At 42.5% G+C, this 22,496-nt stretch overlaps 1 long non-coding RNA gene across 1 annotated transcript; it reads left to right on the forward strand.

Moving 5' to 3' along the window:
• The first annotated feature begins 475 nt into the window (after positions 1 to 475).
• Positions 476 to 14,456, forward strand: LOC114459085 (uncharacterized). The gene is made up of 3 exons (XR_003673216.1): positions 476 to 488; positions 2,010 to 2,020; positions 14,261 to 14,456. It is a non-coding gene; the product is annotated as an uncharacterized LOC114459085 (long non-coding RNA).
• Positions 14,457 to 22,496: the final 8,040 nt, after the last annotated feature.

A 22,496-nucleotide genomic window follows, 5' to 3' on the forward strand; every position in this document is an offset into this window, starting at 1 on the left:
TAAAGTGACATCATGAGGAGGAGGGACTTCCTGTACAAAAGGACAGAAGCTGGTTGTCAGCATGAGAAAGAAGTCAGAGTTTCCAACAGTTTAGTTTGAGCACTGCTCAGCTTGTTTGTTTGGGACATGATGGTTTTAGTCTCACTACTGCTTCTCCACATATTCACGGGTAAGTCCAGTTCATCTCTGCACATCTGCTCATTATTGCTGCTTCAAAGTTAGCAAAGGCCTTAAAGTGAAACATACCAACTTAAAGAGTTTTCTCTGTTCCTGTAGAAATCATGTGTGAAGAACTCAAAGCAGTCAGCACTGAAGTGAACACTTTAACAGGAGACACACTGACTCTGTCCTACAATTACAACAAAATATCACCTGGAGATTATTTTTACTGGTATAAACAAGATCCTGGAAAAGCACCAGAATTTCTTATTTCTCACTCAACATCAGGAGATGTGATTACAGCTGCTGTTGATGGACTGAAGATCAATGTGAAGACAAACCAACTCCAAATGATCATCTCCTCTGCTGCACTGTCACACTCTGCTGTGTATTACTGTGCTGTGAGGCCCACAGTGACAGCAAACACACAATCCCTGTACAACAACCTGACAGCTGCTCACTCACACTGACACATCCAACACACACCTTCATACAGTTCACACACTGTTCATCAACTTTTAATAAACCATTCTCTGCAAAACACAGAAGAATTACTAAAAAAAGACAATTTAAAGTTGGAAAGAAATGTAGTTTAATTTTAATTTGCAGTTAAGAAGTTTTCCCTCCACTTATGTTCATTTATTTACCTTGCAAACATCTTCATCAGTCCATTATGATGGTGGTTTATCTGCAGCTAAACATTCCACAGAAATGTGCAGTGATGTTTTATTTCCTGTGAATAAAAACACGTTAAAGTGCGTTGGAGCGATTCCTGTGAACAAGGAAACAGGAAAGTGAGGATAGATCAGCTGAAGGAGTTCTAAAATGATCATTTCCATAGAGTAAAGATGTTCTCCTGTTTATTCCATGGATATGAAGGCTGTTCATCACCTGCTACACTTTCATATGTTCTCTGACTGGGAGCCCTGGACTTCCTCAGGGACACTTTAGGTAGGCCAGCATAGACTGGAGACCACATGAAGAGACTGCAACAGCTTTGGACATTGGCTGTGACATCATTCCCCAGCACTGACATCCAGTAGGGTTGCCAGGTTGACTATTTTACAGCCTTTTTGTGATTAAGAAAGCAACTTTATAAAGCAATGCTGAATAATGACAGGTAAACAGTTCCATCAATGTTGTTATCTAAATCATGCTTTTTGGGGTATTTTTGTGGATATTCAACATGTTCCATTAGGGGAATAGTCAGCGTTACCTGGCAACCAATCCTGTGTAAGAACAAAGCCCTTTTTTAATTTCTCAAAGGAAGAGAAAAAAGTCTCATATGATGCCTGTCTAATGGATTTATTCTTACATATTTTTTGTATTTAAAAATAAACATTGTTTAAATAAAGACAACTGTGTATTTAATGTGCTGTACAGTAACTGTCCTCTCACTACTGTCCACTCACAATAATTGATAGAATTCTGTCTGAATGTGTGACTGCTTAGAAAAAGTAAACTGATCGATTAAATGTTAAAGTAATGTAATGGTTTAAGTTCTACTTGGAGGAGCAAAGTTATTTTGTAAGCATTGTAAACTTTGAATCTGACAGATTACCAATGTCCTGTGGGGTTCCTCAGGGCTCTGTTCTTGGACCTCTTCTGTTTAGTCTTTATATGCTTCCTTTAGGACAAATTTTACAGAACTGTAAGGTTGATTATCAGAGCTACGCAGATGACACACAACTATATCTATCACTGAACCCAGATGACTATGGTCCCATTGAGGTGTTGTGTGACTGCTTAGAAAAAGTAAACTGCTGGATCAGTGAAAACTTCCTTCAACTAAACCATGACAAGATGGAGGTGATTGTCTTTGGTAACAAGGAAAAGAGGACTGCTGTCAGCAAGTATCTGAGTCTGGATCTTTAAAAGCTGAAGACCAAGTCAAAAACCTTGGTGTTCTGATTGACTCAGATCTTACATTCAGCATCAGATCAAATCTATCACAAAAAACATCTTCTACCACCTAAAGAACATCTCCAGAGTGAAAGGTTTAATGACACAGAAAGATCAGGAGAAACTGGTCCATGCTTTTATTTCCAGCAGACTGGACTATTGTAATGGTCTTCATCAAACATCTACAGCTGCTTCATCAGAACACATTACTCCAGTTTTAAAGTCTTTACACTGGCTCCCAGTCAGCCTCAGAATAGACTTTAAAGTTCTGCTGCTGGTGTATAAATGTGTGAATGGGTTTGGTCCAGAATACATCAGTGAGATGATATCCCAGAGGTGTATTCCATAAAGGAGGGTTAACAAACTCTGAGTTTATCCATAATCTCTGGGTCAACATACCCAGTCTTCAGTGACTATAGTGGCTTAAATCACCTGTAATTAGTCACACTTTTTGGTTGCTTCATCACTTTATTGCTTCAGTGACGTGACGAGTGGTGAATAATATGAATAAAATGTGGCTGCATTGAGAGTCCTCCTGTTACACTGGCTATAAAGACAGTGACTGTCCCTTAATATTGAATCAATTATATATATTTTTAATGTAATATTGTCGCCAGTCATCTCGACGTCCTAAAAAATGTCATAAAAAAACACTGACGCAGGACGCGAACCCCCATTCCCAAACGTACGTCACAATTCACTACGCCATCATAACTTCATAGATGTGTGATTTACAGATTTAACTGTATAACAATATAAAACAACAATTGAACCTTAAAAGTGGATTTATTCAAATTATCATCTCCTCCTTTATATTATCCACAGGTTTGTATTCAGTGAACTTTACTATAGACGTCAGTAGATGTTTTAATGCAGATCAACCTCTCAGTGACTTTCACTTCATGATCTACATCTACAATGTTATAAAGAAAACAACCGTTTGCACAAAAAAAAAAAAAGGTAAAGCAACACAACATTAGTAATGATGTGAACACGTCTGTGGTGTGTGATGTTACTAATGTGTTTCTGAGAAAAGTGTTAAGGTTCATTAAAATGTTCAGAAACGGTGTTCAGGTGGGCGGAGCCCGGTAGAAACCCAGGGTTTGTTTGATAAAACCTGCCAGCGACCAGGTTTAGTTCATGGACAATGTTGCCATGGTAACATACTCAGATAAGAACATACATTTTTTTTTTTTATTTATTTATTTATTCAGTTTATTTCCGACATGGTTACATTCACTTTTTTTTTTTTTACATTTTTTTTTCTTTTTTTTTTTTTGTACATGCCGAAAAAGGAGACGAGAAAAGCAGTTTGCTTATCTGGGTCCCGTCCCCTGTTTTACCATCGCAAATTTACATGGGTTTACATGTCTCTCTGGTCAAACATTCTTGAGTTGTTCTGAACAGTCCTTTTTTGTGTATTCTCATCTGTAGTCAGTGTTGTCTTTTTTTTTAATTTTTATTCCTCCTCCTCTCTATCGTTGTTTGTGTTGGCCTGGTTCCCTGCCAGACATTGTTAGCATTCCTCCAGTGCAAGAATAGTTCCTCTTTCGAAGGTGTTTGGAAGTTTTTTTCCCTTTTCATCCATAATGTCACCACTCGGGAATGTCTCTTTTGGACACACAAGGTTAATCCAGCTGTTGTTAGTTCTATTTACAGTGTTGTATTTTCCACTGTTAGATTTAACTTGTATAAACACATTATTATATCTTAGTTCATAAGCAAGGTAGTAATTTTATTGTACAGGAAAACGTGTTTCTAACTGCACATATGACAATAAACACTTTGAATTCAAATTTAATGTAATCCGTAATCACCCCACCACCTAGCAATTGAAATGAATAAATGACAGACCTTTTTTACTCTTGGTTTCCAACCTGGCATGCTCGGTTGGAGAGAGGTTGGAGAGGGCGTTAAGAGAGAGGTCATTTAGGTTAGAGAGAGACCGGAGAGGGTCCCATTCCTCTCTCTAACACTCCCTCTATGTCTGCTTCTTCCCTTGTGTGTTTGCTCCTGTACTCCTTCTGGCTTTTGTCTTGCAGGTCCGTGGGATCCTCAGTGTGGAGTTACAGAGTCTCAACAACTCTGTCTCCACCCTTTCCTCTGCACACACCCAACACAGCATAACGTGGATGGCTGTTCATCATAGGAATGGGATCCACACAAGGTTCCTGCTGCTTAACAGAAGGTTTTCCTTGCCGCCATGATGAATTCATGTTGGGTGTGGGATACATATGTATGTGTATATACGTATATATGCATATGTGTGTATCCATAAAATGAAGAGTCCGTCCTTAAGACTGCTCTGCTGTAAAGTGTCTTGAGATACCATTGGTTATGATTTGGCGCTATACAAATAAAGATTGATTGATTGATTGATAATTCAGTCTCCGTAAAATAATCACAGTGAGTTTTGTTTCCAGTGTTTATATAGATCTGGGTCCATATCCAGGATTACCATCAGTAATGTTGTTGTTTAGGTGGATCCTTCGTATTTTCCCAAGTCTTCCATCGTTTTGATGAGGATTGGTTTTCCGTTCTCTTCTCCCAGTGGTGTGATGTAAATTCTGCAGTTCCTTGTCCACGTCTTTAAAATCTTTCCTCCTTTTTTTATTTGCCGTGCCTTCCATGCGATGCTTGCATTTTTTTTGTCAGGTTTTCATTAATAAAAACCTTTGTTTCCTTCAGCTTTCTTCCTTGCTTCAGTAGTTCTCCTTTGAATTTCATATTTGTGAAGGTTATTTTTACAGCTCTGTTATCATTTTTCTTTGGCAGGAGATGGCAGGAGTTGATGTTGTCAGGGTTCAGGACAATGTCCTTCGACTCCAGGTAGTCAATGACCTGTTGTTCAATCGATTTTGTTTCTTCGTCACTCGCGTAACTCCTGGGTTTTATCTTTAGGCCTGTGATGACATCTTTCTCTCTTTCCTTTTGTTCCAGCTGTTCAACCCTGGCGTTCAACAATTTTATCTCTTCAGCATTTCTTTCATTCTTTGCTTTCAGTACCTTTGCTTCGCTTTGTATGTTTTCCAGGGAGTTTTCCAGCGTCTTTTCCAACGACTTTATCTCGGCAGATAGGTTTCGTAGACCCTCGCGTATCATCTCCTTGACGTCTTCCAAACCCGAATTGGGTTCTGAAGGGCCTCCCTGCGGTTTTTCCACCTTTTTCATTCAGTCTTGGGCCCAATTTTTCAGGCTGTTCAGCTGTAGCCAAGGTCGTGTTATCGGAGCGAATGAAAACACGTCTGCTCTCTCCAAAGACCAGAGATTTTCATCTGGAATGAGATACTCAGAGTTTCCCTCATTTGAGCCTGAACATACTCAGAGTTTGAACATAACCCACTTTATGAAATACCACTCAGGTCTCTGAGATCTATGGACACAGGTCAGATAGTGGAGCCCAGAGCTCACAGTAACCATGGTGATGCTGCTTTTAGTTGTTATGCTGCAAAGAAGTGGAACAAACTGCAGCAGAGCTGAAGTCAGCATCACATGTGAACATTTTTAAATCAAAGTTAAAGACAATTTTTTTCTCTACTGCGTATGATTGAAAGGGAGATTTTTGGTCACGTTGTTAATGTAATGTGTTTGTTGATGATTTTAAATGATTTTACTGATGATTTTAATGTTCTTATTTATTTTAAGATGTTTCACTATTTGATCATGTAAAGCATATTGAGTTGCATTGTGTATGAAATGCACTATACAAATACACTTGCCTTGCCTTACATTTAAGATGTATTTTTTATATTATTTTAAAAAACAAACCTAACCATATTTAATCATAAATTAATCTCTACTCAGCAAATTTCCTCTGGAATCATGAAATGAACAACAGATCAAATCCCTCCATCAAACATTCAGTGTAACACAGACTTTCTATGAACTAAACATCCTGTACGTTCCCTCAGGCTGAAACTACTTTATTCACTGTTTAATCACTATTCTACGTATTTATTCTTCATTGTTTTGTTGATAAAGTTGTAAAAAGTTTGTAGTGAGGTCATTTTTAAGCTCCTACATTTAGAGTGGTTGCCAGGTTGAGTGTTTTCCCTCTGATCTTTAAGGTGTAATACTGCCCTCTACTGACTGTGTTTTGAAACTGTTCATTCATTCATTTGAACCAAACACGTGTGAACAACTGTAGGTTTTGGATCTAGGAGCTGAAAAGTAGTTTTTATGACTAATAGAAGTGTTTGTGGGATTCACAATGTTAGATAAACTAGTTATTGACCAGCTGAGTGGACCAGAGGACTGGGCAACATGAAGTTTCACATGGAGCACTTACTGAAAACTAAACAGATGTGCTAGCAGCTAATGCTAATGCTAACACACAAGCAGAAATGCTAATCTGATAGTTTCACCTGTGCTCATAGCTTTTATCAGTTTTGATCAGACGTTTCCCTCATATGAATCCAAAGAGAAGTTTGCTGAAAGTTTTCTCTACTTCTCCTTCAAACCACCAGAGGACACACACACACACACACACACACACACACACTGAGTTCCCTCAGAAAGTTTTCCAAAGAACCTGAGAACGATCCAGGGATGTCCTCCATGAGAGGATGTAGATGTTCTCAGATGTTCTTCATGCCTCATGGATGTCTAGTGACTGGCTGCTGGGTGGCTTCACTGCACTCTGTAGCTCCACTAGAGGGCAGCACTGTGCTATATCCACTCCTCTATGTTCAGCCTCTGTGTGGATAAGAAGTGCTGCTTTAAAGAGAGCTATTCTACTACTGAATATGAACAGGAGCTGCTTTCTTCCACACATTCAAACCTGCTTGTACAAATGGAACTTTGGCTGTGGATTCTTCTCGCTGCTTTTTGCTTCGGTAACATACAGACTGTACATGTTTGTCTCTGAAACATTTGAATACATTGATGAACTCTTCATGGTACGCTTTGGATTTCAATGTTAAATTCCTTTGGAGCTGACTGGTCTCTCCTTCTGGATGTTCTGTTCTTCCACAGAGTGTAAAGGAGAGGAGAAAGTCACACAGCCACCAGGAGATGTTATTCTGACTCAAGGACAAACTGCTACACTTAAATGTACTTTTAGCACCACTAGTTCAGACCCTTATTTGTTCTGGTACAAACAAGAAGTGAACAGTTACCCAAAGTTTATTCTGACACGTTCACGTTATTCAGCAGATAATTCTCCAGAGTTTGTGAAGGACAGATTTGATGCTGAGCTCAAAGACAGCTCTGTTCCTCTGAAGATTCAGGATCTTCATGTGTGTGACTCTGCTGTGTACTACTGTGCTCTGAGGCCCACAGTGACAGGAAACCACCAACGTCTGGACAAAAAGATATGGAGCAAATGTATGTATGTATGTATGTATGTATGAACAATAACATCCATTAAAAGAAAATGTAGGTTTACATTCACTTTGTTCCTTCTTGTTTTGTACATTTAAGCAATATCACACTTGATGTTGTGCTGAAATATCAGTACTGGTGTGATTCAGTCGTAGACAGTGTTTGGAATAACGGCGTTTAAAATAACTGTGTGTGTGTGTGTGTGTGTGTGTGTGTGTGTGTGTGTGTGTGTGTGTGTGTGTGTGAGTGAGAGTCTGTCTTTGGCCATCTAAACCATGTGAAAGGCATAAAACAAGAATCACATCTTATTATACGTAGGCACTGTTACAGAGCTCTGCTTATCAGAGTTTTTGGTATGAGACCTTGAGCAGAGACTGTTTGTTGCTGGCACTGTGAATACAGCACAATCTGTCTGTACTGTGGGTAATCTAATCTAACATGACTCAGCAAAGGACCAACGTCTCTGTTCAAAAGTACAACAATATAATGCAGTGATTGTGTATAAACACATGACAAATTGTACACATGAACACATTTGATGATATGATGATTAACGTAATAATTGCCATAACACTTTCCTGTTGGTTTCACATGTTAAAGTGACATCATGAGGAGGAGGGACTTCCTGTACAAAAGGACAGAAGCTGGTTGTCAGCATGAGAAAGAAGTCAGAGTTTCCAACAGTTTAGTTTGAGCACTGCTCAGCTTGTTTGTTTGGGACATGATGGTTTTAGTCTCACTACTGCTTCTCCACATATTCACGGGTAAGTCCAGTTCATCTCTGCACATCTGCTCATTATTGCTGCTTCAAAGTTAGCAAAGGCCTTAAAGTGAAACATACCAACTTAAAGAGTTTTCTCTGTTCCTGTAGAAATCATGTGTGAAGAACTCAAAGCAGTCAGCACTGAAGTGAACACTTTAACAGGAGACACACTGACTCTGTCCTACAATTACAACAAAATATCACCTGGAGATTATTTTTACTGGTACAAACAAGATCCTGGAAAAGCACCAGAATTTCTTATTTCTCACACAGGATCAGGAGTTGTGATTAAAGCTGCTGTTGATGGACTGAAGATCAATGTGAAGACAAACCAACTCCAAATGATCATCTCCTCTGCTGCACTGTCACACTCTGCTGTGTATTACTGTGCTGTGAGGCCCACAGTGACAGCAAACACACAATCCCTGTACAACAACCTGACAGCTGCTCACTCACACTGACACATCCAACACACACCTTCATACAGTTCACACACTGTTCATCAACTTTTAATAAACCATTCTCTGCAAAACACAGAAGAATTACTAAAAAAAGACACTTTAAAGTTGGAAAGAATTTAATTAAATTTTGTTCTTAAATTATTTGCATTTTGTTTTAAATAAAACATATTTAAACAGTTCTTTTTTTATTGAGAAAAGGTACAGATTATATACATTTATTCTCTAGTTGACAGAAGTATGAAGTACTTTTCTCTCCTTCCTCCATCTATTTATCTCTAGATCTAATAAAGGCTCCTTGAGCTTTGTGAAGATATATTTCATCAAGCTTGTTTTGCAAAATTTTTAAATTTGGTATGTCTGCTTCCAAAGGTGCCGCTTTATTACATGTATTATTAATTTCTTTCTTTAGGTTGACTTCACTTATTTTATTTTCCCATAAGTAATAGAAAATTCCCTTATTTTGAAAATTCCCTTATTTTGAACTTCAACAATTCCCAACGAGAAACGTAAGATTCTACTGAGTCATTTTTCATAACTTCTGATATAAAAGTTCTAATTCTATCACAAAAAGTCTGATAATTCAATAAATTCACATTGAATTTCCAATAGTTTCTGTTTCTGGGATTAAAGTTTGTAGGTTTGAGTGTCAGTTTAATTTCACAATGGTCTGTGAGAGGAGCTGCTGAGATGCTACATTCAGACACACATGATAACAAAGAGCAAGAAATGAACCAGAAATCTAATCTTGATGGAATGGATCTGTTGGGTTTATGCCAAGTATACTGTTTGTTTTCTAGAAAATTGAAGCTCCAGGGATTTATTAAGTTTAAATTGCTCCATAAATTAGCAATAACAGGATTAGAAGAGTTTTTTTGATGAACTTTTGAGGGAAATCTATCGAGGCGTTCGTTATCAACCATATTATAATCCCCCCATAATTATATTTGCTGAAGGAAATTTAATTTGAAGATCCCCAATTAACTTTTCATTTTGGAGCAAGTTATTGAAACCATAGACATTAACCAGGAAATGATGGAGATCATTGATATTAACCACAGTAATAAGCCAATGTCCAGTGTTACTAAAGTTTGAAGTTTTGACTTTTCCAGGAGAATTTAAAAGAGAAATGCTAAGCTGGCAGATTTATTAGAGCCATGGTTGAATATTATTTTGTCACCCCATTGGTTTTTACAAAATGTCTCGTCTGTTGATATTGAATGAGTTTCTTGTAAGAAAATAAAATCAGCTTTTTTCCTCTTACAAAAAAGAAAGTTTGCTTTTCTTTTGACAACGTCTCTTAAGCCCCTGACATTGAGTGACATACAACAAAAAGGAACATTCATCAGAAAACAACAACTTAACTACAACTGGAAAAGAGAAGAGTATAGAACCTATGGAATAAACGATTTACGGTAAAATGTAACGTCCCGTCAAATTCTGTAATGATGAACCATCCACAACTTTATAAATGTTGGAACTAAATAAAACCTTTATGAATTAGTTTTTGTTGTCATCTGAACCTCAAACCTCAGATATTTAGGAAATACGTTTTCCATCAATGTATCTCTCACCACCTCTGTAATAGGCCCTCCGTCCCTCAGCTCTGGCTTGTGATCACGGTCAGCTTTGCAGAGATCCTCGATGACGGTGATGTGCAGATGGGCGACCGTGGCTCAGGTGGTAGTGGGTCGTCTTCTGATCGAGAGGTTGGGGGTTCGATCCCAGTACCTGACGATGTGTCGAAGTGTCCTTGGGCAAGACACTGAACCCTAAGTTGCTCCCAGTGGTCGACTAGCACCTTGCATGGCAGTCCTGTACCACTGGTGTGTGAATGTGAGAGAGAATGGGTGAATGAGCTGATGTGTAAAGTGCTTTGAGACTGTTACAGTGGTGATAAAGCGCTATATAAATCAAGTCCATTTACCATTTACCATTTACTTCACCAAATGGCCACAGGCGGGAGACTGGATACTTCACCCGGAAGTGGTGGAACGGGTTTGGCAGACCTTCGGCAAGGCAACAGTAGACCTGTTTGCATTGCCCCCAATGGTTCAGTCTTGCGAACGACACGTCTCCCCTGGGCCTGGATGCACTGGCACACGATAGGCCCAGATCTCTGCTGTACACATTTCCACCGTTTCCCCTGATCTTTCCTACGCTACTCCGTGTCTCTCACGAGGGGCATCAATTGATACTGATAGCCCCATTTTGGCCAGCCAGGACCTGTTTCCGCTGCTGCGCAGGCTCTGCTGCAGCTTGCCGAGGCGCCTGCCGTCCCGGAGGGACCTCCTGTCCCAGTACGGGGGGAAGAGCTTGCACCCCAATCCCGATATTCTCCGGTTATGGGTGTGGCTGCTGCAGGGCCAGGGGTCTCGTTCTCTGAGGACAGTGGCGATATAGGCCGTACTATTGCCAGTGCCCGGGCACCATCCACACGTCGGCTGTATACCAGGAGATGGAGGTTCTTTGATAGGTGGAGTCGGAGCAGGGGTCTTGACTCTGTCCAATGCCCGCTGCTGTCCGTATTGGAGTTTTTACAGGACCTCTTCAACCAGGGTCACTCACCGTCGACCCTTAGGGTGTATGTTGCCGCAATTTCTTGCTTGCATCATGGTTTTCAGGGCCGTTCGGTTGGCAGAGACACTACGGTGTCAGCTTTTTTGAAGGGTACCCGTCGCCTCCGTCTTTCCACTCGACCGGTGGCTCCATCATGGGACCTGTCCCTAGTCCTGAAGTCCCTGCGGGTCCCTCTATTCGAGCCCTTGGACCAGGTTGATTTGAAGTGGCTGTCGTTAAAAACAGCATTTCTATTGGCTATGGCCTCAGGTAAGCGCATTGGGGAGCTGCAGGCCATGTCAATTCATGAGACATGTTGTAGGTGGAACGCTGACGGCTCCGGAGTGACACTATGGCCTAATGCCTCTTTTCTCCCCAAGGTACTTACTACTACTACCACTGTGCGCCCACTCCAGCTGGCGCGCTTTGGGTCTACAGCTTCGCCCGAACCTCTGTGTCTCTGTGTCCTGTTCGTGCTCTTGAATTATACATACGTGCCACAGCGGGAATACGCAAAACCGAGAACTTGTTTGTCTGCTATGCCGGTCCGCGCTTGGGTCGGACCCTGTCGAAACAACGCCTTTCCCATTGGGTTGTAGACGTAATCGAACGGGCTTATCTCTCACGGGGGCATTCTCTACCGGATAGTGTGAGGTGCCACTCGACTCGTGGTATGACCACCTCATGGGCGGCATTGACCGGTGTTCCCCTGGACGTCATTTGTGAAGCAGCTTCATGAACGTCTGCATCAACTTTCTCAAAGTTCTACAGGGTGAACGTGGCGGTGTCTCACCCACTGGAGGGAGTCCTTCGGCAGCATTCATCTGCGTCATAAGGTAGGCTGATTCTATTATCAGCTTTTTCTCGAAATACTCGGGACTTTGTTGATATGGGTCATCCAGTGCTTTATGCACCACCTCTGGCGGTCAGAAGGGATGAAATAGAACGAAGAGTTACGTAGGTAACTACGGTTCTATGAATCCCAGATGACCGCCAAAGCGTCCAGTCCCTCAGAATCACCTGCTTGCGAGAAGTTTTGAGGGACTGAGCTTCCAGTGTCACATGACTATATAGCCTCGCGTGAGCCACCGGGAGGTCACATGTGACTTTGTTGTCATTTAATTCTCGACCTGCGTATGCGCAAGGATGATCATCCAGTGCTTTATGCACCGCCTCTGGCGGTCATCTGGGATTCATAGAACCGTAGTTACCTACGTAACTCTTCGTTTTAGTGGTTCTAATGTAAATGTATTTGTATCTGGCATTGTATACTTAATAGGTTAATAATAATATGCCTATTCACAACTGTAACACAATGTACATTTGTGTATATTTTACTGATGTCATTAATATTAGATTTGTGATATATATATATATCAATAACTATGTTCCTTGATGTCTACTGTTACCAGATCTGAGCTATAAGCTGTGATTATCAAGTCATGTGATTCTGCATATGGTTAATTATTTCTAGTGTAATGTTAATGCAATTGTGCATAAATTATGAGCACATGAGACACCATCCTAGTAAAACCTTAAAATTGCAATTTTTTTTAAAATTACAGAAAACGTAAAACATTAACACAAATTGTCTAATGTAACGTTTTGATATTGTTTCATAAAACAATTAGCTCTGGACTGTAATAATTACTTTAATCACAAAAAATAATATATTTACATATATATAGATACTATACATAACTGTGACACAGTTATCATAAAACTTAATGAAATATTTCACCTTCATGTGTTGTACTTAAAGTTTGAAGGTATTAATAATGCTGTGAATCTTTAAACATTGAATTTATCCTACATTTATCTTCATCTTAAGGTTAAAACAAAGAGGTTGTGATAGGACTGCAGCACAAATGAAACCATTGTGTTTCTTGAGGAAATCATTCACGAAATGCTGATCAATTTATATGTTGTTGATGTTACCCAACATGGCTATGCTATCGGTTTGATTTTGTTTGGTTTTTTCATTTCCTGATGTCACTTCCGGAGCTGAGTGTGGAGGTTCTGAGTGTGGAGGTTCTGAGTGTGGAGGTTCTGAGTGTGGAGGTTCTGCAGCTGGACCCTCTTGAAAAAGTCTGGTTTCCTAACTAATGTTGAGCTGCAGTACAAGCAGTGGTAGTGGTTGTGAAGCTCTTGAATTTAATTATTATAGTCAGTCTTTGCTGGTAGATTTTCCTGAATCATTGTTCGTTCATTTGATTTGCTGTTTTTAAAAATATGATGCACTGATCCCACGATATATAAAAAGAGTCTGAAAGGTGTGACAACATGTCCTGGCCTTCACTGATATTTTTTAAACTTAAATGAATGAAAAAGCTGGATCATGTATGATTTTCTAAAACCCTTTTGTCAGGATCTGAGAAAAACCCAGATGTCAAAGTACAGAAATCTATCAGGTAAGAAGACAAGAACGACCAACACAAGAAGGACGTGAAACAAACCATGTCCTAGGAGAATGTGTTCAGACTTTACCTTAATAATTACCAGCTCTGTTAAAGTGTGACTCCAGGTGTTTCCTACATTTGTTCAGCTTTGTTGGCTGAAACAAAGTTGAGCTGCAAAATGGACAATGAACCAGTTTGAAGCATGTCCTGCTTTGTCCCAATTCTGGCAAGATTTGTCCATCCTGGATTGTTATATGTACCTTCAAAAGAGAGAAAGAAACTGTCATAAATCTATAAACTATAAAAATGATTAAAAATAACAATAGACAAAAAAAACTTAATTTAGTTTAATGTCACAGTGAGGAGCGAAGTAGTAACATAACACCGATGTAAACCAAGACAATTTATTATACAGTTGTAACAAAGGGAGCAAAGACAAACTTAAAGCGTCACCTACAAAGAGGGAGGTTAATAAAGGGAGCAAGGACAAACTTGTACAGCTAACAAACAACACAGAACCTAATTGAATCCTACAATGCAACAACCTAGTAATTCTAAAACACAACAGAACTGAATCCAACACAGTCTTCTAATCTAATCTAATGGCTAGCAAAAAAAGCAAATCACAGGAAGAGTCGAAGTGGGACAACCTGCTAGTCAAACTCCCCCCCGAGCCAATGTTCCAGCAATCCTTTTAGCTGTGGAGACTGATGAGGAGTGATTGCTGATTAGCTCCCTGTGCAGGTGGAGGAAGAAGAAGACCAATCCTGTTGAAGGAGCAGCACAGGAGGATTTGCATACGAGAAGAGGAAGCCACCAATCGCAGACGAGTGCTGTCACAGTCTTTTTGCATTTTCCTCCCACACAGGAGCTGGGCCAACAGCAGGGTCGTAACACTTCCACTAAGATTCCTCTTTTTATTTTTATGAAATTGAGCATTTATACATAGGTTAGTGTGCGTCGCGCTTTTTAGTGTAAGTATAAATACATTCAACTTGTTTGATTTATAAATGTTTAAACTTAACTATTTGTCTGTGGTTCATATAGGAATTCTGATTTGCTGTAGAAAAATATATAGTTTAAGAAGAATTCACACCCTGAAGGACAAGGTATTAATAACTCTTTAAATGATCCAGGACACTATAACTCAATCCTGGATGGCACATCAGCAAATATTCATGTAATATTAATAATAATTAATATTACTCATCTCCAAGAACTCTTCCAAGATGACAGACTCAGGACATATAACAATCTAATTCAAACATATAACATAAATAAAAGTAATATTCTACTGTGCGTACAAGTAACAGAGACAATTAAGAAAAACACTCCAGTAGATCCAATTACCTTCCAACCTCCAGAACTGGTGATGTTTATTAAAAAAATGTAAAAAAAACCTTTCAAAAATGTATAGGTCTCTCTCAAACACTAACTCTATTCACTAACCAGTCACTAAATGGGAGGTTGAACTTTCAATCAACAACAACAATTTCTCGACATAAATTTGTTGTAATACTTTTGAGAAGACAAAAAACACAAACCTTCAACTTATTCAATACAAAGTTCTCCACAGAACTCACATTACCCAACAGAAAATGCATAAAATGGGTTTTTCTCCAACAGACATCTCTTCTCAGTGCACCCAGAGAACAGCTGATTCTTATTTACATGCCTTATGGTTTTGCTCCCCAGTACAACTATTTTGGTCTTTAATTACTGAGAAATTCTGCTCCATTTTGGACTGCAGGATCCCTCTATCTCCAAATATGTCTGGTAGGAAACCTGACGATGCTTGATATTCTGGAAATATTTTGGCTCATGGGGTTGAGGGTTTGGCATTTCCACCAAATAGGATGTATAGCAGAGCTTTTTGAATATTATGTGAGAGTAGGTGGAGCCGTATTACTATAACAAATATCAGTTTCATATATGATGTAGTTCTCAGATATTGGAAGCTGAAAATGGAAAATAAATAAATAATGGTAAAATGGACTTGATTTTATGTAGCGCTTTATAACCACACTGAAGCAGTCTCAAAGCGCTTTACATATCAGCTCATTCACCCAATCACTCTCACATTCACACACCAGTGGGACAGAACTGCCATGCAAGGCACTAGTCGACCACTGGGAGCAACTTAGGGTTCAGAGTCTTGCCCAAAGACACTTCGACACATAGTCAGGTACTGGGATCGAACCCCCAACCTCTCGATCAGAAGACGACCCTCTACCACCTGAGCCACGGTCGCCCATAAATAAGGATGCTCAAAAATTAATACATAGCCCCCTCACTAAATTGTCCATATCTCAAAAGGTATTCATCCAATTAAACTATTGTAATTTTCTTTTTCAAGTCTTTGTTTCTATTCTTTATGGTTTCTTCTCCATGTTTCTTCTTGTTAGATTCATCAGTTCAAATGTTTGATAGTTTCATAGGCTTTTTCTCAAAGGAGTGAATTGTTCCATTCCCATTGAAATCCCTGACACACATTCTCCAACCACTTCCTTTCCTGTTGGTTTCACATGTTAAAGTGACATCATGAGGAGGAGGGACTTCCTGTACAAAAGGACAGAAGCTGGTTGTCAGCATGAGAAAGAAGTCAGAGTTTCCAACAGTTTAGTTTGAGCACTGCTCAGCTTGTTTGTTTGGGACATGATGGTTTTAGTCTCACTACTGCTTCTCCACATATTCACGGGTAAGTCCAGTTCATCTCTGCACATCTGCTCATTATTGCTGCTTCAAAGTTAGCAAAGGCCTTAAAGTGAAACATACCAACTTAAAGAGTTTTCTCTGTTCCTGTAGAAATCATGTGTGAAGAACTCAAAGCAGTCAGCACTGAAGTGAACACTTTAACAGGAGACACACTGACTCTGTCCTACAATTACAACAAAATATCACCTGGAGATTATTTTTTCTGGTACAAACAAGATCCTGGAAAAGCACCAGAATTTCTTATTTATCACACAGGATCAGGTTTTGTGGGTAAAGCTGCTGTTGATGGACTGAAGATCAATGTGAAGACAAACCAACTCCAAATGATCATCTCCTCTGCTGCACTGTCACACTCTGCTGTGTATTACTGTGCTGTGAGGCCCACAGTGACAGCAAACACACAATCCCTGTACAACAACCTGACAGCTGCTCACTCACACTGACACATCCAACACACACCTTCATACAGTTCACACACTGTTCATCAACTTTAGATAAACCATTCTCTGCAAAACACAGAAGAATTACTAAAAAAAGACAATTTAAAGTTGAAAAGAAATGTAATTTAATTTAAAACATATTTAAACAGTTCTTTTGATGTGTGATCTGTGGATTATAAACTCAAAACTCAGAGGTGTTGAGTGACTTAGAGTCTTTTTTTTAATCTTATTTAAACAAATCTACAAGAGCTGACATCATTAAACTGAGGATAATTTAACACTTTTCTCTGATCATCTTCGTCAGACTTCAGTTTTTTAGTCTCATTGATGTTCAGGGTCATCTGTTAATCAAACAACATGCTTATAGGGTCAATCCCACTAAACCAGCTTTGATTTAAAGTGAGGTGAATTATCTAATGTAGCATGGGTTAGCTGTCCCAAGCATAAGTGCGTCGAGCTCCCCATGTGTGTTAGTTCCCAAACCTGACAACACTGCTCGTTCCTGTAATGACTATTGGAAAGTAAACGCCGTCACAAAGCCCGACTCCTACCCGTTACCCTGGATGGAGGATTGCATAGATCAGGTTGGTCCCCTCCGTGGGGGGGGGGCTCTACTGGCGCCGTTGGTGTGGGATGGTGGTACCGGGCTGGGGGTGCTTCGGTACTCGGGCTTGCCGGTCCGTGGCTGGCGGGGTGGCCCTGCTTGGCGGTAGATGGTGTCCTCTTTTGTCGGGGGGGCCGGGGCCGCCTTCCGGTGGAGGGTGTCGTATCGTGGCGCCGGGTGGGCCTGTGCTGGCCCTGGTGCGGGCACGGGCCTCCCCCCTGCTCGGCCGCTCTCCTTGGCGGCGGGGGTCGCCCCCTGGGGCGCCGGGGGATGGGGTTGGTGCCTGGCTGCGCCCGGGGGTGGGGGGTGCCACCGTGCTCCGCGGGACCATCGCGGTCTGGGGGGTGCCGTGGGGGGGGTCTCCGGCTTTGCTGCTCCGGGGCCCACAGTGCCGCTTGCCCGTCTGCACCATCAACCATCTCGCGTGGCCCGCCATGCGGACGGGCCCAGCTCACACCGGACAGGCCTCCTACATGTACACTTCACCTCACTCCCAGCTGGTCTGGCCCATTCACAAAATGCACCACACACCCATACCCAACCCTTGGGGGGCTGGATGGTGGGACTGGGGGTGGAGGGGGCCGCCACCTGTGTCACTATGTAGTGGCGTGGGGGCGGCACTCCCACCTCTAGTTACCCTTTAATCCCGCCAATTTTAATCACACCTCAACATGCCACCCCCCGGAGGGTGTATCTTCACTTACACCCTCCGGCCTATTACACCACATACACATATATCCACAGAGGCAGGATGGGGAGCACCGCTCCCCTCCATCCCCCTTTTTTTAATTACACCCCATACATTCACTAAACACACACACTCACACATAACATAACACATGGTTCACATATTTGGGCCTCTCCGGTGGGGGCCTGGCCCCTCTGTTGGTGGCTGGGCCACTGCATAGAGTAAAAATACATCAGGATGGTGCGGTCGGGCGTGGCGGTGGGTCTCGGGGGGGGCTTTGCTGGGGTCTCTCCTTGCGGGGTCTTTCCGGGCGGTGTCGGCCTGGTGGGGCGCGGGGGCGCTTGCTCCCCTTGGGTGTGGCTTGGTGCTTGTTTCGTCTCCTGGTGGCCTTGGGGGCAGGCCCCGCGGTGTACGGACCCGGGGCGGCCTGCCTCGCTGGTTTGGGGGGTGGGTGTGCTGGGGGTGTGCTGGTGTCCTCGCCGGGGTTGGGGCGGGGTTGCTTGGCGCCTCGGGGCGATGCTGTTTACTGGGGGCGGCGCTAGCTGTTCCGGTGGTGGAGGTTGCTGTCGGCCGCCTGGTGGGTCTGTCCTGCCATCTGCGGACTGGTGGGTGGGTCCGGGGCATCTTTGGCTGGGGGCTGCTGTTCCGCACTTGATGTGTGCCATTGGGGTGCCTCCGTCCCCGCGGTGGGGATCGCCGGTTGCTCGCGGGCCGGTGGGGGGCGCTGCTCCGTGGCTGGCGCTGTCCGGGGGGAGGCGGGCCCTGGGCTGCTGGCCTTGGGCTGTCCGGGGCTGTGCGGTCCTGCTGGGCTGTGGCTGGGTCCTGGGTGGGGGTGGGGGGTGCGTCCCGGGGGGCTTGCCCTTGGGGGGTCCTGGTCCCGGGGGGTGCTCCTGGGGCCCGGGGTGCTTGGCTGGCTGGCCGGGCCAGTGGATTGGTGGTGTGGTGCGCTGGGTCCTTGGCTCCTTGGGGCTTTCTCGGGTGTGTATGGGGGGGCGATGGCTGCCTCTCGGCTTGGGATCTTGGGGGCGTTCGGGGGGCTGCTTGGCCGTGGGGTGGTCGCCGGGGGCCCCTAGATTGCCCGCTCTTGCTGCTGGCCTGACTGCTTCTTCGGGCCCGGGGGCGGCTCGTGGGTTTTGCAGTGGCGGTTCTTGGAAATACATTTGTCATGGATGCACTGGCCTTGGGCTGTGGGATAACACTCATACTGGGCTCAACCATAGACACGTTGTTCCCAAATACCTGTTTTATGGAATTTCCACTCACTTCTTCCTCTGTTCACAGCCACCACCATTATTCCTAAGCCGCACACTGGTCACCAAACTGGCTTGATAACTCAACAATAAGCACAATATACACAACCACAATTTCACATCGCATCACTTGAAAAGAAAAAAAAAAAAAAGGTTGGTTCTACCAGATATGTCACAAAGTTGGACCTGTTAAAAGGTTACTGGCAGGTTCCATTAACTCCCCGTGTTTCAGAGATCTCTGTCTTTGTCACCCCTGATTGGTTTCTACAATACACTGTGATGTCATTCAGGTTAAGGAATGCTCACGCTACTTTTCAGCGCTTAATGAACAGAGTTTTGGCCGAAGTCAACAACTGTGAAGCATACGTTGGTGATGTTGTAGCTTACTCAAACACGTGGGTGGAACATGTAGCAACATTTTCCCTGGACCCCCTGCAGTTTGCCTATCGGGCAAACAGGTCTGTCGAGGATGCAGTCAACACGGGACTGAACTACATCCTGCATCACCTCGACTCCCCAGGGACCTACGCTAGGATCCTGTTTGTGGATTTCAGCTCTGGGTTCAACACCATCATCCCGGACATCCTTCACCAGAAACTCACCCAGCTCAAGTTGGTGTCAGTGGATCACCAACTTCCTGACTGACAGGAAGCAGCAAGTAAGGCTGGGAAGTAGGGATGTAACGATTCACTCAACTCCCGATACGATTCGATTCACGATACTGGGTTCACGATACGATTCTCTCACGATTCATTTTACAAAATGGGACTGTACTTAAATGACTGAAAAATATTCCTTTATTTTTTGGGGGAAAAAAAACTAGAAAATACGGTACTATTTTCCTTTTATTTTTCATTGTCAAAAGAATCCCTTGATGAACTATTCAAACAATGCAATTTAACTAAAAATAAATCTTGAATGAAATAAATAAAGGAATAATACAAATGAAGAAGCCTATTCATTTAAATTCTGGTTCCATAGTAAACAATACAAAACTGCATAATAGTTAGGTTCCGATGTCCCAGAATGGGACAGAGGAACCTATTGTTTTCGCTTTTATTTCCTATTATTAGGTTCCGATGTCCCAGAATGGGACAGAGGAACCTATTGTTTTCGCTTTTATTTCCTATTATTAGGTTCCGATGTCCCAGAATGGGACAGAGGAACCTATTGTTTTCGCTATTATATCGTTTTATTATTATTATACCCCGCCCGCCTTTGATCGCTAATTCGACCCCCTAAAAATGCCCGAAAACTCACCGAAATTTGCACGCACCTCAGGCCTGGCGAAAAATTTGATAATTAGGTGGCGTGAAAAAAAACGGACAGAAAACGCACGCGTAGCGTGCGTTTTCGCCGCCAAAAAAACGATGGAACCGCACGACCGCCAGGTTTGACCGATATGTACGAAAATCGCCACGTGTAGTCTCCGCCCCAGAATGAGCAAAAAGTTACATTGTGACCCCGCCCAAAACCAAACAGGAAGTCAGCCATCTTGGGTCAAAGGTCAAAAATGGCGTTTCGCCCTCGAAACGCATCTGCGCTATCTAGTCTGAGGGGATTCATCCGATTCGCTTAAAACTTGGCAACACCACATAGGACCCATTGAAGATGAAAAGTTATCAAAAGAATTTTCGTATCTGTCACGGTTTGGTCGTGGCGCCGCCACAAAAATGCAATGCTAATTTTCGTTAGCACGCAAAAAATTCCAAATCTCCATAACTCTGACACACAAACTTCGATCAGCTTCAAATTTCACACAAAGGACATGTGCCCAAGCTTGGTCATGACTGCTTTGAAACTTTTCCCATCATGCCTTGTGTTTTCGACCGGTGTCATTTAAGGTCATGTACACGGTTAGCATTTACAGCACGCCGTTCTAGGAAAAAGCTTATAACTCTAGAATGCAAAGTTCAAACTGCTTCATATTTGATACACATGATGACCGTACAGCCATAAACAAAACTCGAGAACCAATTTACCCATAATGCCTTGCGTTCTCAGAGGGCGTCGCTTCTGTGGTCGTCCTACACGAGCAGCTGTAGCGGACAGACGATATGTCGTGTTGACTTCAAAACACTGTAGGATGAACCTACACAGAGGGGAGCAAATTGCTATGGAAGAAAAAACAGGCTGTGATCAGTGGGAGGGGCCTATAATGACACGGGAGAATCCTTCGCCATCAGCACGCTATAATAGGAAAATGCTTATAACGCTTCAATGCAAAGTTCAAACTGCTTCATATTTGAGACACACGATGATTGTCCATCCATAAACAACGCTCGATGACCAAATTACCCATCATGGCCAGTGGGAGGGGCCTATAATGACACACGAAAATCCCTCGCCATAACTACGCCATTATACGAAAACGCTTATAACTCTAGAGTGCAAAGTTCAAACTGCTTCATATTTGATACACACGATCACTGTCCAGAGCTAAACAACAAACGATGACCAATTTACCCACAATGCCTTGCGTTCTCAGAGGGCGCCGCTTCTGTGGTCGTCCTACACGAGCAGCTGTAGCGGACAGACGATATGTCGTGTTGACTTCAAAACACTGTAGGATGAATCTTATTAGATGGAAGCACATTGCTATGGCAAATAGAGCAGGCTGTGAAAAGTGGGAGGGGCCTATCGTGACACAGGAAAATCCCTCGCCATACCTACGCCGTTATACGAAAACGCTTATAACTCGAGAGTGCAAAGTTCAAATTGCTTCATATTTGATACACACGATCACTGTCCAGAGCTAAACAACAAACGATAACCAATTTACCCACAATGCCTTGCGTTCACAGAGGGCGCCGCTTCTGTGGTCGTCCTACACGAGCAGCTGTAGCGGACAGACGATATGTCGTGTTGACTTCAAAACACTGTAGGATGAATCTTATTAGATGGAAGCACATTGCTATGGCAAATAGAGCAGGCTGTGAAAAGTGGGAGGGGCCTATCATGACACAGGAGAATCCTTCGCCATCAGCACGCTGTAATAGGAAAAAGCTTATAACTCTAGAATGCTAAATTCAAACTGCTTCATATTTGATACACACGACGACTGTCCAGCCATAAACAAAACTCCATAACCAATTTACCCATAATGCCTTGCGTTCTCAGAGGGCGCCGCTTCTGTGGTCGTCCTACACGAGCAGCTGTAGCGGACAGACGATATGTCGTGTTGACTTGAAAACACTGTAGGATGAATCTTATTAGATGGAAGCACATTGCTATGGC

The sequence above is a fragment of the Gouania willdenowi genome, unplaced genomic scaffold, assembly GCF_900634775.1.
Source record: "Gouania willdenowi unplaced genomic scaffold, fGouWil2.1 scaffold_258_arrow_ctg1, whole genome shotgun sequence".
In the NCBI taxonomy this organism is placed as follows: domain Eukaryota; kingdom Metazoa; phylum Chordata; class Actinopteri; order Blenniiformes; family Gobiesocidae; genus Gouania; species Gouania willdenowi.